Genomic DNA, 17,816 nt, shown 5'->3' on the forward strand with positions numbered 1-17,816 from the left:
CTGGTCAAAATTATTCGCGATGGTGGTGTACGAACGAATCGGCGATCTCAAGAAGTGGGTGAGAGAGGGATCTAGTAATGACTTTGAGTTTGAAACGAATATTTTGTGTTCGTGGATAGCTCACACGGTAGAGCCACGCTCTCACCTGCCAGGCGGAGTTGTCGTACCAATAAGGTCGCAGGTTCAAACCCCACCACCGCCGCGAAAAAATTTTTATTCTCTATTGTCTTCTGGCACTTTTCTATTCACTTCATATCTTGTTGTTACCAACATAAGTGCCTGCTCCACTCACTTTTCTGATGGATAAGTTAGTGATGCACGGATAGGTAGATGGAAAGGCTTATAGGTGATCGTATAATATGGGTAGGTGACTTGGTTGGTGGAGATATTATGTGGATGGATAAATGGATGGACGTATTGGCAGTTGAATTTGTTGATAGAGATATATGTACAAGGATGGACATAAAATGGGCAAAAAGATGGTGTGTTAGAAAGAGATGGATGGATGAACTGATGGATATTTTAGTAGTGGATGAACATATTATTATATGGGTTGATTGAAAGTGATATAATATGGATAATGGATGTATTGGTAGATGCATAGGTTGATAGAATAAAAGATAAATGAACGGGTACGAGGATTGATAAGTTATATATTCATGATTTTGGACGGTTGAGAAGGAGTTGGTAGAATAACGATTATGCATGGTAGAAGAGATATGATACAGAATGATTGGGTGTATGGTGGATTGAATTGAATAAGATGAATAGTTGAACAGATACAATACGAGATAGTTGTTTGTATAATCTATCTACTCGTGGCTTGGACTCTTGTCCGCAAGAATTTACATCAATCTTTCTCTTTGTAAAGTAGTCTGTACGGTTGTAATTGTTCCGTCTCATTTGACTTCACTAACTTTGTTTGCCTCCATCCGCCTTGTCGACATCGCCGAAGGTCAGAGGTCATCTGTTAGTCCCTATGTTTATTTTTCTCTATATCTGATACATCCGAAAGAAGTGCCCATTAATTATTGTGATTTAACCTTTCCAGCAGACAAACACGGAACATTTTTTGGACTATGTTTTTTTTTTTTCTTCTCTGGATAATGTCATCATTTAGACTTAACGTATTGCATAATTACCATTTATATTGTTCTTACTGTTGGTTGTCGAACTGTTTTATTGATTTTCGTCAAACACGAAAAGAATGTACACACATTAATACATGAACGCTTAATCAGTAAGGATATAAAAATTCAAATTATAGCAGCCGCCATTAATGGTTTATAAACTTGCTAAGAATCCGTGCTTCTATGACGTCAACGGCATTGGAAGATGGACATTAAGACAATGGAATGTTGGATTATAATATTGTATTACATAATAAAAGATAAGGATGCGGTACCACAGCTACTATGCTATGGAGAGAGAGAGAGAGAGAGAGAGAGAGAGAGAGAGAGAGAAGAGAGAGAGAGAGAGAGAGAGAGAGAGAGAGAGAGAGAGAGAGAGAAGAGAAGTTTGGACGCTGACCTCTATTCTCTGCTGAAGGTGTAAATAGAACATCGTGCAGCGCCTGAAGAGAATAGTGAAATCGTGAAAAGACAACATATCACTGTCCATATTTGTTTATTTATTTAATTATTAGTAAATAGAATTGAATAGATCTGTAAAAAAGACTGAGGCGTCACAGACTGGAGACATGGACGAGAAAGGCGAAGTTAGATTTAAATGATACTTTTAATTTTAATATCTGTATACTGTAGGAAGATGATCTCTGTTTACTGTAGGAAGATGATCTCTGTATACTATAGGAAGATGATCTCTGTATACTGTAGGAAGATGATCTCTGTATACTATAGGAAGATGATCTCTGTTTACTGTAGGAAGATGATCTCTGTATACTGTAGGAAGATGATCTCTATATACTGTTGGAAGATGATCTCTGTATACTGTAGGAAGATGATCTCTGTATACTGTAGGAAGATGATCTGTGTATACTGTAGGAAGATGTACCAAGTTGTGTTTATATTTTGGTGGGGGCGGGGTGGAGTAGGGGGAGTAGCGAATTGTAACGAATTTAAAAGTACTGAGTATACATTTTGTGATGTGTTCGAAAAGTGCAGTAGATAGCACTTAAACCAATTGCGAAATATTCGTTCAGGAGGATTGATTGAGTCGCTTAGGAATAGTTATAGACGGGAAGGTGGGGGGAGGAGGAGAATAGTCAGAGAAAATATTCTGTTCATCATTGAAGTTTATTGAAATAAAAGACAAGCGATATTGAGCTTGATCAGTGACCAGATGATCAAAAATGTTGGCCTCTGTGTTATATATATATATATATATATATATATATATATATATATATATATATATATATATATATATCGATTATGTATTCCGATTATAGGGTGTTTGACATTCGACTTGTATTGTGTGAAATGGATTTTACCCCATACAACCTGCAGGATTAAGCTCATTAACATGACGAATTCTTGATAAAGCAATATATAAATATTTATTCACGTGTCAATCTACTCCTTTCATTGATTATACCACATTACTTTTCAAAGATTTTAACTGCGATCTTAAGAGTGATGGGCACATTGGATGTGACGGGCTAATTGGTTTCTACTGTAACTGGCACGCGAATACCCCGAAGCGTGTTGTGTTGTTATTATAGTGATCTCCATCATCATCTTGTCTATCTCTTGTATGACCGGCCCCCCCCCCCCCCCCCCCTTCTCATCCCCCCACCAACACACACACACACACACACACACACACACACACACACACACACACACACACACACCTATACCTACCGCCCACTTAATTATGCACGATTGTTGATTGTCGCTGACGCATGATCGTAACATTATAGATAATTAGTTAGTTTTTGTTGTTATTATTATAGATGGGCCTAAAACCCATCCGGTTTTGTAAATAATAATAATATAATAACAATAATGAAAAAAAAAGTATGAACATCTATATAGCGCATTTTCACGGATTCACCAAACTCAATGCGCTAAAAACTGCTTTATTTACTCCCAAATCAGGTCAATTTTCATACTGGCCAGAAACCTTTTATCCATGGATTTAATTAAGTGACCCTCATTTGCCGATAATAAGTATTATATCTGGATCTTGTCAGGTTCTTCTACTTTCTCAGACGTTCTGTCGTGTTGGTCAATAATTGGTATTTTTATTTCAACTGAAAGTTATTAATTGTACACAGTTGATAAAATTTGTCTTTTGTCATCTCGGTATATTTATATATATATATATATATATATATATATATATATATATATATATATATATATATATATTATATATATATATATAATATGTATATATAATATAAATATATCATTGTAATATGAATATAAATGTCATTGTAACGTCAGCACTATCATACCATATGTGTATCCAACACGATTTAATATATATATATGGGTATTAGACTTGGGGGGGGGGGGGGGGGGGTTTGCAAATTATAAAAATAAAATATGGGGAATAGAAAAAAAGATTGTGCAAAGGTATACATATATCATTTTATTCAGCCAAAGCTTGAAAGAGCAAATAGTTACGTCGAAACCTGATTGGACGAACAGCAGGGAGCATAGTACATAATTATTGTTAGAAATATTATATTTTCTAATCCCGTGTTGTAATGTGAATGATTATTAGGATGGCCAAAGGAAACATGAAATCGAAAGGTGAGGCATTAGGTTATGGAGTACAGGGATTGTTATGTAGCATTGTAAAGCGATTATTTAGAAGACGGAGAATGATATTGATGATGATGATGATGATCATCATCATCATCATCATCATCATCGTCGTCGTCACAATCATCATCATCCTTATCATCGTCATCATCTTGATATTTATGGTGGTCGTGGTGGTGATGATGATGGTAAAGAATACAGAGCACTTGTGTTGGTTATTATCAGAAGAAGAAAAGGAAAATGGCTGAATGTTTTGTACATTAGGACCCCTAACCTATGAGTGATATAGGTGCACTATTTTTATACAAAGATGTTAAGGCTTAGGAGATTATCTACCTATATAAATTTATCAACCACTATCACTAGGTAGACTACCACGTAGAATACGTATCCGCAGTCTACACTAAGTCGTTGTCCAAGCCTCTGTGCTGTGTCTTGTGACAAAGTGGTACATTAGTGACGGGCACTGGTGTAGAATAAAGATCTGAAGAAAAAGTGTGCATGAAACGGTGCCAGGCAAAGCAGGGGGCAGCGTGGCCAAGCGAGCGGTACGGTCTTTGCTTCCTACCCGAAAGGTACAGAGTTCGATCACCCGCCGCTGCGCTGTGTGGCCTTGAGCAAGTCACCTCGCCCTAACTCAATTTGCGGCGCTGTATTGCGGCTGACGCCTGGGTTATTCCAGTCTTCTCTTGTAATAGACCCTAGAGACAGATTTCCTCTATGGGATGAATAAAGGGAATTTTATTTTATTTTATCATTTAAGACAGAAAAATACAAGAATGCAAGAAAAAAAAAAAAAACAAAAAAAAACAAAAAACGTTATTCCCAAAAATTCAGTTTCCGTCGAATGGGGCAGGCTGATTTTTTTGGGAATGTTTATTTTCTTCGTGTATTTTTCTTTCTTGCTTTGCTTTCACTGTGTCAAAGACACTTTTTCAGATCTTTATTTTGTGACAAAGTCGAGGCGCTTGACCATCTTCAGTGACTGGATGGGTGATGATGATATTGATCGCAAAACTCTCGCTATGGATTTTGTCTTTGAGTAAATCTGTTTGCTCAAATTACTTCACTCCATTCGGGTGTAAAGCTGACGGAAGTTGTAACGTTGTTAGTTTAAGACAACGCAAAACAGAATAACTTTGATGTATGAGAATGGAACTCCTTCCCATAATTTGACCTGCTTTGTACATTAATCATAAATGAACATTGTAAAGCGCATTGGCTAAAGAAAAATTGAAAATGCGCAATATGGATGTACATTTCAAAAAAGTAATTAATAATTGAGCTTTATATAGCGCAATATCCACTAAATGTGCTCAAAGCGCTTTACAATTATAAAAGATTTATCTGGACTGGCTATCATTTCATTTATTTATTTTTATGCGTTAACACGATTGACCCCGGAAATGACGAGGTGACTGCAGTACTTACACCGACCGTCACTGCTTTGATGAAACTAATCACGAATTAAGATCAAAGGTAGGGCGGTGACAGCACAGGTCGACTCAGGTGTCAGTTTGTGACAGATGACTTCATCCGACACGGAACGCTGGATGGATGGATGGATGGTTGATTAAACTATATGCGGATTAAATAATGAATTGAAGTGTCTGGCTACGGTTGTAGACTGATGCATACATGGATACGGTCACGATGACTTCTAGCAGATGTGCATCTCTCCTCTCTTTCTCTCTCTCTCTCTCTCTCTCTCTCTCTCTCTCTCTCTCTCTCTATCGTCCTCTCTCTCTCTCTCTCTCTCTCTCTCTCTCTCTCTCCCTTTCTCTCTTATCTGTCTGTCTATTTCTATATTTGTATGTATGTATCCATCTATCTTTCTGTCTGTCTTTTTATCTATCTATCTATCTATCTATCTATCTATCTATCTATCTATCTATCTATCTATCTATCTATCTATCTATCTATCTATCTATCTATCTCTATCTATCTCTCTCTCCCTCTCTCTCTCTCTCTCTCTCTCTCTCTCTCTCTCTCTCTCGTCCTCTCTCTCTCTCTCTCCTTTTCTCTCTTATCTGTCTGTCTATTTCTATATTTGTATGTATGTATCCATCTGTCTATCTTTCTGTCTGTCTTTTTATCTATCTATCTATCTATCTATCTATCTATCTATCTATCTATCTATCTATCTATCTATCTATCTATCTATCTATCTATCTATCTATCTACCTATCTATCTGCCCATCTATCCCTCAATCTATCTATTTTCAATCTATTTGCACCTCCTTATGGCGACTTGAATCGTCCTCAAATTTTTGCCAACCTCCTCTTGTCAATCACGACTAAATTTTCAACTTAATGCCGTATTTACCTTTGATCGTGGCCTTCGTAAAGTTATGGGATACTGACCAAGAAATGACGTCAAAATGCCAGTCTTTTGCCACAAAAGAAAACAAATCGTGAGTTGTATTCAATAGTTCAACCAATGAAATGACTTGTTTCCATGAGCTCTACTAACGACAACTCACAAAGCGGTGCAAAAACCAAATAATGACGTCAAACTGCCAGTCCTTTTAGATTTCAGTATAACGTAACGATCGCTACGCTCTGACCCCAATCCGCCCATCTTTATTTTGTATATTTAAAGTCAATGTTACACTAAACTTTGCAAGTACAAATCGCGGCATAATGTTTAATCGGCGCTATTTGCAACGCAAAATGATTACATTTATAAATTATTGCCAATTTAATTTCCTGTTTTAAAACGACGGAAGTCATTCAAGGGACATAATCAATGTTCCGACTGAAATTTCATGGGTTATTCTTCTTTGTTTAACCTTTCTTTGTTGTTGATTTGATATCTTCGTTGTCGCCGTGGCGGCGTCGTTGTAGTTGTAGTTGTTGCTGTCGTTGTAGTTGTTGTTGTTGTCGTCGTCAACGTTGCTGATGTTATTTTCTGCTTTTGTTGTGTTGTGAGTATAAAAGTGCTTTAGACAGTTAACACATTTTAATCAATGATCATTGGGGTCTCAATGTCGTTGGTGCTGTTTTGCTATTGTTGTTGTTGTTGCTGTGGTTGTTGTTGTTGTTGTTGTTGTTGTTGTTGTTGTTTGCTGATGCTCATGTTCGAATTGATGAGTATGAAAGTGCACTTTTCCCCCGTTGATTGAGTTGTTATTATTGTTGTTACATTGTTTCTAATGTCAAGATAAATTGATATAACAGATAGTGAACTTTTGAGGATTTTATAAAGATCTCGAGTAACACACACCCACACACACACACACACACACACACACACAACACAGAGAGAGAGAGAGATATGGATGGATAGAGAGAGAGAGAGAGAGAGAGAGAGAGAGAGAGAGAGAGAGAGCGGGTGGGTGGGATGTGGAGGAATTCCTTTTAGTTCTTTGTCATCATCCTTTTCCCTCCACAAGGAGGAAAACACCTGTCGCCCTTTGACTTTGATGCTGACCCCGCGGTGACCATCCAGGCACCTACAGTAGAACTTCGTAAAACCCATTTTCAAATCAAATCTTTTAACAATACAGTCTTCATTTACTGCCATTTTACGAAGCCATGCGGCTCAGCGGTATGGTCTTTGCTTCTTACCCAAAAGGTACCGAGTTCGACTACACCCCTGGTTATGTGGCCTTGAGAAAGTCACCTCGCCCTAGCTCATGTTGCGGCGCTGCACCTCGGCTGACGCCTGGGTTTTTCCATTCTTCCCTTGGTATAAGCTCTAAAGACAAATTTCCCCTTGGTGATGAATAAAGGGAATTTTATTTTTTAAATATGTTTTATTATTTTTTAAATTTTATTAATTGACATGAAATTGAAGTGGTTCCGTCAACCGGGGTTACTTAGGCCATCCGGGGTTACTAAGAGTAGAATAAAAAAGGGTTGCTTTTAAAAAAAGTTAAATTCATGAGTGCTTATTAGATCTATTGGGTTCTAATTATTTAAAAGAGAAAAGCTACTTGTAATTTGTCTTTTAAAATAAGCAATCTTGTTTTCAGAAAGTGGATTAAGTTACCCCGGGTGGCCTAAGTAGCTCCAGTTGACGGTTTATGTATATTATATTGAAACGTTAAAAACAATATCAAAAGAGCCAAAACCAACCCAACACAAACAAACAAACAAACAAAACAAAACAACAACAACAAAAGGCCATAAAAAATAGAGGAAAAAAAGAGAAACCACCAACTTCGTCGAGTATTGTTTATTAAAGAACACCATTTCTTACATGTGACCAGCCATCTCAATCGAGTATTAGGTCTGGACGATCCAAAATGACGATATGTAGATTACCAGACGAAATAATCAGAATTATGAAATGTTAAATCATGTCACTAACTACAAGAATGTAATGTTCGTTTTCCTCTATGAGTCTTATCAATCTACCTCAAGTGGCATCTTTTATTTTATTTCATTTTATTATTATTATTATTATTATTATTATTATATATTATTATTATTATATTATTATTATTATTATTATTATTATTATTATTATTATTATTATTATTATTATTATTAAAAATATTTCTTCCCTAATTCGTCATAATTTACTCCTTTTCATCCTCATCCTCTTCCTTCCCCTCAATATTCACCACATCATTTTCCTAATCCTACTTTCGACACTTACGCCCCCTCTCCTTTCCCTCTTCATTTGTCTCATCCTCCTCCTCCTCCTCCTCCTCCTCCTCCTCCTCCTCCTCCTCCTCCTCCTCCTCCTCCTCCTCTTCTTCTTCTTCTTCTTCTTCTTCTTCTTCTTCTACTTCTTCTTTCTTTCTTTTCCTCGTTATCCTACTAATCAAAAAAAAATTTTAAAAATGAAAATAAAAATGAAAACAACAAACAAATACAAACATGTATATAGAGTACTTTTTAAATAATTACCATGCTCAATGCGTTTCACTATATTTTGTTTATACCCCCAACATTCCCAAACAAAGTAAAAGTGCGTGTTGTCATAGGCATACTGACAGCACCCTACAACATTCCACACCAAATAATATTCGTCCCGTTGATTATTAATTTATTGCCATTTAATTTCCTGGACAGACATGACAACTCTATATACATTCTTTTCCGATTGTTCATCGTCTTTCATTTTATTGCCTCAAACTACTTCAACTTACATGTTTGTCACATGTCAACAGGCCCATAACTTCTGTTTCCCCCCCCCCCCCCCCCCCCCCCCCCCTTCCACTCTTCTCTCCCCTCTCTCTCTCTCTCTCTCTCTCTCTCTCTCTCTCTCTCTCTCTCTCATAGCACGCAGAGGCTTGTACAATGAGAGAGGCTGGGGGGGGGGGGGGGGGGGGCGAGAAACGACAGACAGACACACACACACACACACACACACACACAAAGATTATATATATATATATATATATATATATATATATATATATATATAGAGAGAGAGAGAGAGAGAGAGAGAGAGAGAGAGAGATGGATATATAGATACATTGATTGATTAATTGATTGGTTGATAGAATTAAAGATAGATAGATAGATAGATAGATAGATAGATAGATAGATAGATAGATAGATAGATAGATAGATAGATAGATGGTAATATAGAGGAAAAAAGATAGTGGGGGAGAAAGATAGATAGATGATGAAGATAGAAAGATAGATAGAAAGAGAGATAATGTCAGAGAGAGAGAGAGAGAGAGAGAGAGAGAGAGAGAGAGAGAGAGACGCACATAAACAACACACACACACACACACACACTGAGAGAGAGAGAGAGAGAGAGAGAGAGAGAGAGAGAGAGAGAGAGAGAGAGAGAGAGAGAGAGAGAGAGCATTGTTTTGTTTTGGTTCATTGATTTCCAACTGCTGTCACGTCCACTTCATAATAGGATCTGAGCTGTCATTCACATCACAAAATATTTTAATTGCCGCTTTGGCTTTGTGTGTGTGTGTGTGTGTGTGTGTGTGTGTGTGTGTGTGTGTGTGTTTGTGTAAAAAAAAGACATAAAGTTTGTGTGTGTGTACGTGTGTTTGTATATTTGTGTAAAAAAAGACATAAAGTGTGTGTACGTGTGTATTTGTGTGTGTGTAAAAGAAACATAAAACGTATGCGTTGCCTCTCATCCACAAATCCAGTTAGTGAATCAGTAAAGAGATGAATATTAAAAATTTTCAAGAGAATCATCCATCCATTGTATTATTAATTATTTTGTGTAGTACGTGCGAGTGTGTCATGTCTGTGTTTGTTGTCTGTCTAAACATGTATTCGCCTCACGTTTAGCATGTTTATTCATAGTCTGGTGTGCGGGTGAGGGGGTGGAATTAATTATAAGGTTGTTTGCAGCAGTGTCTATGGTCTCAAATAATTTTGTTTTGTTTGTTTGATTTGATGTTGTTGTTGTTGTTGGTTGTTTTTTTTTTTTTTTTTCATGTTTGAATAGATTCAACCGCAGGGAATTCCAAGCATTCCTCATTGAAATACGTGGGTTTTATCAATCTCAATACTGACAGATTAACTCTCTCCTTACCAGCATTTTCAGAACTTTTCCGAAAACTTCACACCCACACAACACAAAAACAGATTTATCATACCCTCACAGAAAAGCAACAAGTACATTCTATACATAATATTGTTCAGCAAAAATAGATCTACAACACAGTGTCCAGTTTTTAAAATTATAACGAAATATTTTCGTTCAATTTTGTGATGCAAGAAAGGATGAAATTATTAGTTGCATCGTAGCGATTGTGACGATTTTCCTAGTGTTGGTAAGGAGAGGGTTAAGGATATGTTTTTTACTATTTCTGATATTGACGACTAAAGAAGTGATAAAGAGGTCCCGGTAGCTAAGCTACTCGTAGTAGATCTCTCGCTTCACCCACAAAGAGAAAGAAATGGATTGAAAGCAATTTTTTTTTCTATTCAAATCCCCCCTGTCCTCCTTGCAGTGATTCGGTAGCTGGGTCTGTTATATACGGTGGAAAGAACTTTGCGATAGAAACGCGTCCTGCCCAAAGGGCAGAGGGCAGCAATCACGACCTACTATAGTTACGTCATGGCAGAAATCAATGTTTATTGTCCGTTTAGCGCTCGCGAAACCCTGATGAACTACGGCTTCGTGGATTTGAAGGAGACCTTGAAAAAAAAAAAGAAAGAAAGATAATATATATTAAGTGAAGAGGGTCGTTAGCGTTGTTTACTCCAACAATACAACAAAACAAAGGTAGAGTAGCAGGTATTGTTGAGATAACACTTTGTAAAGAATGAACAAGGTCATGATGATAATATGTGGCTATTCGTCTCAAATTGGTATTATGCCAGGGTGAACCCGATGCTTAAAACTGAGTTCAAAGCTTATTCTATGAACTTTGAGTCAGAATAAATATCCTCATTGAGGTGAGTAAATGTTGTGTCTTTATCTTGATCCAACTTAAAATAAATAAATAAGTAAATAAATAAATAAATAAATAAAAAGATAAATAATTAGATAAATACATAAAAAGATAAACAAATAAAAAGATAAATACATAACTAAAGAAATAGATAAAAAGATAGATAATTTTTTTAAATTGATAAATAAATGGATAAATTAATAATTAAATAAATAGATAAATAATTCTAATTCTATTCATTTTGACTCGAAAAAAATTGTCTCTAACTTATATCCAATCCGATATCACAGCACAGAATTGACACAGTGTGTTACATATGTGACCTACTGTTTCCTACCAGTAATGTGTCAGGATGAAACATCTACTGAACTTCAATAATGATGACGGGAGGTTAATCTCTATTACTTATCGTAAAGAATAAATAAAAGTTCTAACATTACAAAACACCTAAAGTTCGTATTTATTATCATTTTAACTCTCTCCTTACCAGCCATTTTGATGATTTTCCCCAAAACTTCACACCCAACTAACACAAAAATAGATTTTTATCAAACACAATAGCAGTAATGTTCTTGTGATAAATAATTTCTTTAGCAAAACATGCTCTACAACACACTGCTCATTTTCTTTGAATTTTATTTTGTACAAGAGAAATTTGAATAAGAAAAATGTTGGTTTTATCGTAACGAATGTGACGATTTTCCTATGGTTGGTAAGGAGAGGGTTACTTCTAAATGGACTTACCAGGATCCCAGTCGCCCGATCAACGTGTACATATTTGCAGGTCTGATAATCCAAATTGTTATGGCCTCATGGTTGTAATTGAAATACTATCATCCCAACCAACGCAAAAATGTTGTCCATGGCAGCAATGTTAAAAATAGGCTTCAACAGTCATGACGTCACTTCCCTCGTATTGACGCATAGTAACTTAGTAACTGGCTCTAAACTATCGGAACAATGGCGGACGCCGTTATGAAATATTTCTCCGACGAGCATAAAATGTATCTGGAGGAGAAAAAGCATTATAAATATGATCATGTTTTGACTTTTATACATTCTTATCACATGACATATGAAAAGTTCTAGCCAGCATGAAGAATAAAAAGTACCGATTTTCTCTGTTTAGAACCACGCTGCTCGCCGTTGCTGGGCGACGTGACATCAGACTATTGAATCCAATTGTGTCCGGTTATCGGACCTGCAAATATGTTGACGTCGATCCCGACATAAAACCGAATTATTGACACAGCGTGTTACCTGTTTGTCTAATTACGTGTCTGCTTGTCTACCGTCCAATCTGTCCCAAGCCCAAGGTGAGCAGCTGGGCTTGTCAGAAGACTGACCGTGGAGTTTGTAAAATAATTAGAATTTTAAACAGACACGAAACCTGCTGACCTCGACGTGTAGTGAGAGTACAGTGAAACATGATCCGGTCGGTTTAGCCTTGGCAAGGTTTTACTCAATAAAACAATAAATGTGTCTTTCTCACGGAAAAAAAAAGAAGAAAAGAAAACCAAACAAAATAACAAACTAAAATAATTCCATTGTAAACTGAATAAATATTTACTGCGACGACGACGATGGTGATTATAATAATAATAATAATAATAATAATAATAATAATAATAATAATAATAATAATAATAATAATAATAAGACGATACTGGTAATAAGCATATGATAAAATGGTGATGATGTTGATGATGATGATGATGATAGTGACGACGACGTCGACGATGATGATGATGATGACGAATTAAAACTGGACGACGAAGCCTTGGTACTCGTATGAAGGTCACGGGATGCTATTCCAGCCGTGAGCATCAGCAGGTGGACCGAGCGCTGACTGTTGACCGTGAGTAAAATCAGTGGCAGCTGCAGGTGACAATTTGGTGATGGTTTGAATATTTAATGAGGTGAAACAAGGGGTGTGAAATATAGTGTGTAACTGTGTGAGGGCAGTGATACCAAGTGATGCTCAAAGCACTTTACAAGGGGTCCCTGGTCAACAGCAACATTTCACATGTAGGACGGGACATGCCGCCTTTTAGGCGATATTACAATTTTTCGGACAAGGATAATGCTGTTAACGGCCAGATACTCATTTTACACCCGAGTACGGTGAGAGAAAGCGAGTAAAGAGCCTTATCTCAGGACTCAACTATGCGCCGAGCGCGAGGCTCGAACCCAGAACCTTCCGATCCGAAAGCGAGTGTCATAACACTAGACCACATAGCCTCACGATGCTGATGATTTTATTTTACAAAGATGATTCGATGGAGTGAATACATATCCCAATTCCAGTAATGGGTTACCTAGTATTGAAATTCGTCAAGCCAAGAAAGTAACAAAGAACCAAGACATGCCACCCCCACCCCTCCCCCCAACACACTCACACACACACACACACACACACATACACACACGAACAAAAACCCAATCAACCCGATATGATTTTTGAACTAAAGTTGTTAAAATAGGGCATTTACAAAAAAAAAAAGATGGTTTTCTGCTACAATTTTTATGGTTACCAAGACACCAAAGTGTTAAAAGGAGTTTAAAATTAATTAAATGAGCAATAATAGTAAGTATAGAGCCAGTACCTAAATTATCTTTTTCGACAATTTGATGGGTGCCTGTCATCACACCATTCACTGATCAGGATCAAATAATGGTGATACTGGCACAGCGTCGCGGGTATGTAAAATATTATCCCACAGCATCTATAGATAGAACGAAGATGACGTCACTCAAGCCTTTGTTTTTATATTTTGCCATCCGGGTTTGTGAGTGATCCTCACTAAACTGTATTAACCAGACTATAAACGTTCATGGTTACACACAGTTTTTGTGTGTTCGTCCATTATACTTCCGGATGGCAATATTATTAGCTTCTTAGCCAAGCGCATACTATCTATAAGTAGACTCTGAATAATATATATCACATTCTCTTGCAATAGACAATACAAGCGAGTTTCGAAGTACACCCAAGTCGAGATGAAAGTAGCTTTAAGACGGTTCACTTGCCATGTGACAGACTGGTTCAGGTTGTTTTGATTTATTATTGATAAGCATATCGAGCTATGTGGAACGTATTGCATTTTCCTGGAACATTAGCTCGGCTAACGTTTTGAAAAGACGTAATGAAATCAACATACATAAATAATGAGTTGTTATATTGGCAACTGCGCTGACAGCGACCGGTTCGTACTTTATACGAACATTTTTCTTTTTTTTTTTTTTTTACGAAGGAGGCCGTTTATGTGCGTTGGTCTGTCTGTATTTGTCATGTGTATGTGTGCGCCCGTCATCATCTCGTGCGTCACATCACATCAACCAACAGACGACAGACGACGAAAGGAGACGCTAGACGCTCAGTGAGTTACCGGCCCTTAGGTTGTGTGTTGTGCTTGCTGTAAATTCGGGTTCCTCAAAGGAAAATGAAAGGCGAAAGGTGATGTCTCGTGAACTGTGAACTCAAAAGGTGTGTTGTGTGCTTTCCCCTCTGCTGAGTTCGGTTAGTTGCAAACGCTTGAACACTGAATCATTCATTTATTGTTTTCGGCGTGGCCCAGTGTGACACATCACCGAAGATTTTTCCTCACGCCGGCCAGTAAAGAATACTGTGAAAGTTTGTGTCTATTTCTGATCAAAGGATTTATTTATTTTGTATTTTTTTCACATGGATGTATTGTATTGATTTGAAGTTCTGGAAACCGTTGGTTAAAGTAAAGTTTATCCTAGATCTAATTAATCAACATGATTTCACATCCCGTTTCCTGGTCTTTTGACTCCTACAGTGTGTGATCAATGATCTGTATAGATCAAAGTTTTATTATATATAAGATCAAGCCGACGTGTAATCGGTCCTACTCATTTGCAGGTCTGATAATATAACTGATAATCCAAATTGTCATGGATTGTTGGGAAGCCGTTCCATGATACCTCCATTCATTCTAAAATCTCTATTTGGTCTAAATGCAAATATGTGACCCTCCGTCTCAAAACGGTATTATGTCGGAATGATTCAGACCCCAAAAAGTGAATTTAGAGATAGAATGATGAGAAATCGGACCTTAGAAGTTTTTGTAAAGCAAGAAATAGTATTTATACTCCAGCATAACGTACAAAAATTAAACCCAAGCGGTATTTGTGGCAAATAATTCAATTTCCCTAATCGAGTGGATCCCGACATAATACCGCTTTGACACAGAGGGTCACATATAACTTAACATAAGATAATATTATTTATTGTTAAGACTTTTTTTTTTCCATTTTCATTATATCTACTTACACTTACATAAAAAAAGTGAACATTTTTGTTGCCTAATGGACAGACGTTTCTGTTCAATCTTCATAAACCTAATTTTATTTTAAACAACATTTCATTAAAATAGGTGTTCGTTTTTATTTTAAGAGTGTGGATTGAAGACCCGACTGTTTGGGTTTTCTCTTTGTTCTCATGGAAACGACTCGTGCAGAATGTAACCATTCGTTTCAAACAGTGTTAGATAGTGTTAGCATGTCCTAATGAAGCCAATGATTCAAAATATCACATTTAATTTCAGTTTAAAAATCAATCTATCATCACCCGATTTACTACCCTGACATAATACCGTTTTTAGGCAGTGGGTCATAATTTGTGTCTGGTCATCACAGCACGTACAGGACACATGAGGGGGGGGGGGGGTGTAAAAGACTTAAAGAGAAAAAAAAAAGGAGAGAGAGAGAGAGAGAGAGAGAGAGAGAGAGAGAGAGAGAGAGAGAGAGAGAGAACATTGTAGAAGTAGAACAATAAATTTATTTAAAAATAGGGAGCTGGCACCGGTTTTGGATTATATGTGTTACGATATTATTAGTGCTATGTGTCTCAATTTCATGATCTCATTTTCATTTTACTGTCTCTCTTTCTCTGTATAGATTTTACACGGTTGTACGTGAAAGTGAATGCTCCTGATAATCCACCCTAATTTAATTTCTACACGTTTCGTGATCGATGTTGCATACAAATCACCAATGTTATTTTATTATCCTGGTAATCGGATTAATTCTATTAAGACACAGGCTACCGAAACCAAATGGTTGTTGTGTTGTTTTTGTTGTTGTTGTTGTTGTTTTTGTTATTCCCCATGCCAGCTCTATTTTCTGTGCAACATTACCTCAAGTGGCGTTTTACTTTTTTATTCATAAAAAAAAGCCCAAACATTCATTAATTATTTCTTACATGCTTTCATTCATCCATCTACTTTGCGAGGGGGTAAATAACAAACCAACAGTGAAAAAATATTATTTAAAAAAAAATGATGTTCTACAAACCTATTGTTAAAGAAGAATAAAGAATAATAGGAAACCAAATTAACACATTGATCGCCGGGTTATCAGAGCGTGTATAATATTATGACCCGTGCCTCTCCTCTTTTAACTTAAAGCGATTTTAATTATTAATTGTAACGCGTGTTTTCACTCACCGATTTACCACGCCCGATGCTTTTCATAAAGTTTGGGCATGTATTTCCCCCTGCCTCAGCAGCCACATGGATCCAACCTTCTGTTTCATATCTCGAATGTCCTTTTTGAATTTAAAAAAAAATACTTGCTTCCTTACAATATCCACCATTGTCTATAGCCAGGTTCTCAGTGGGGTAATTTGTGTTAAGTACCCCAAATGCCTTGCTCAAGCCCACAACACAAAGACCAGAGTTTTGGAACATTCTGAACATCTCCTGACTTTGGTACAAGAGGAGACACTGCAACATATCGTTTGATTTTCAAGGCCACACGAAGACGTAGAGCAGTTAAATACAATGGAAGAAAAAAAGAAGAAGAAGGTGGTAAATATGACGTTGAAGGACATAATGTATCCTCATGCCGGAAATTACTTTTTTGGAATAAAAAATCATATGGGGCAAGAATAGTGGGTACCATGACTAGCTTAATTCGTTACACATTTCATAAAAAATGAATAGTCCTCAGTAGGATTAATACATATTTTATAACCCTGTGGCATGCTCGGCATCAAACGTATCAAAGCTTATGTAATGATGTATTTGGAGACAAACGTTGGTAGTTTTTCGTATTTCCTCACGGCTCTTGAAGACCAAGCTGGTATGCTGATTTGTGAACTTGATGTTGGAAATAGATATTCGTATCACAGGAGAACATGTCAGAATTATGACTTTTGATTTTGAGGTTCTTGCTGCTGAATAAATAATATAGTAGATTTGAGCATACAACGCTTTTCTATGGATTTACCATGCTCAATGCGCTTCACAATGCTTTATTTATTCCCCAGGAGATAGCGCTCAGTTCAACATATTTATATTTTCACTCAAATCCCAATATTTTCTCACTAAATTCCAATTCCTAATAATTCTATTTACTACTACTACTACGGCACAATCCCAGATTGTGTCTCACGGTCACGTTTTGTGCAAATTCCATTGGGCGTTTCTGAGAGGTATACGTGAAGAAATTGACTGGCAGATACAGAAGTTCATTGGACCCCCCCCCCCCCCCCCCCCCCCAACAACACACACACCACACAAACACATACATAACATACGTATTCCGCCAAGCGAATGGTACGTACAATGATATAAATACATAATGCGCTGATGTTTGTAATGGTAATTATAGGCCTTCGGCCTGTGGTTTGATGGTCACTGGATCCGGCCCTACACTGCCATTATAATATCATGATTCGGTGGTCAGTTTGTTGTGTGTCAATACTAGAAGTCATTATTC

The 17,816-nt window shown here is 36.9% G+C and overlaps 1 protein-coding gene across 9 annotated transcripts in view; it reads left to right on the forward strand.

Annotated features, from left to right (window-relative positions):
* Window positions 1–17,816, forward strand: part of LOC144979825 (uncharacterized) — a 147,990-nt gene that overhangs the window by 16,762 nt on the left and 113,412 nt on the right. The window contains exon 1 of one of the 9 annotated variants that reach the window (XM_078926971.1): window positions 14,170–14,449. The exons of 2 other annotated variants lie outside the window; for them this stretch is intronic. The gene's annotated coding sequence lies outside the window, so the exon portion shown is untranslated. Of the gene's footprint in view, window positions 1–14,169; window positions 14,801–17,816 lie in introns of those variants that run through there. 6 more of the 9 variants (XM_078926976.1, XM_078926970.1, XM_078926974.1 and 3 more) reach the window with 6 other exon arrangements.

This window comes from Berghia stephanieae, chromosome 9 (genome assembly GCF_034508935.2).
Source record: "Berghia stephanieae isolate SIO BIC M18660-M18661 chromosome 9, UCSD_Bste_1.3, whole genome shotgun sequence".
Lineage (NCBI taxonomy): Eukaryota > Metazoa > Mollusca > Gastropoda > Nudibranchia > Aeolidiidae > Berghia > Berghia stephanieae.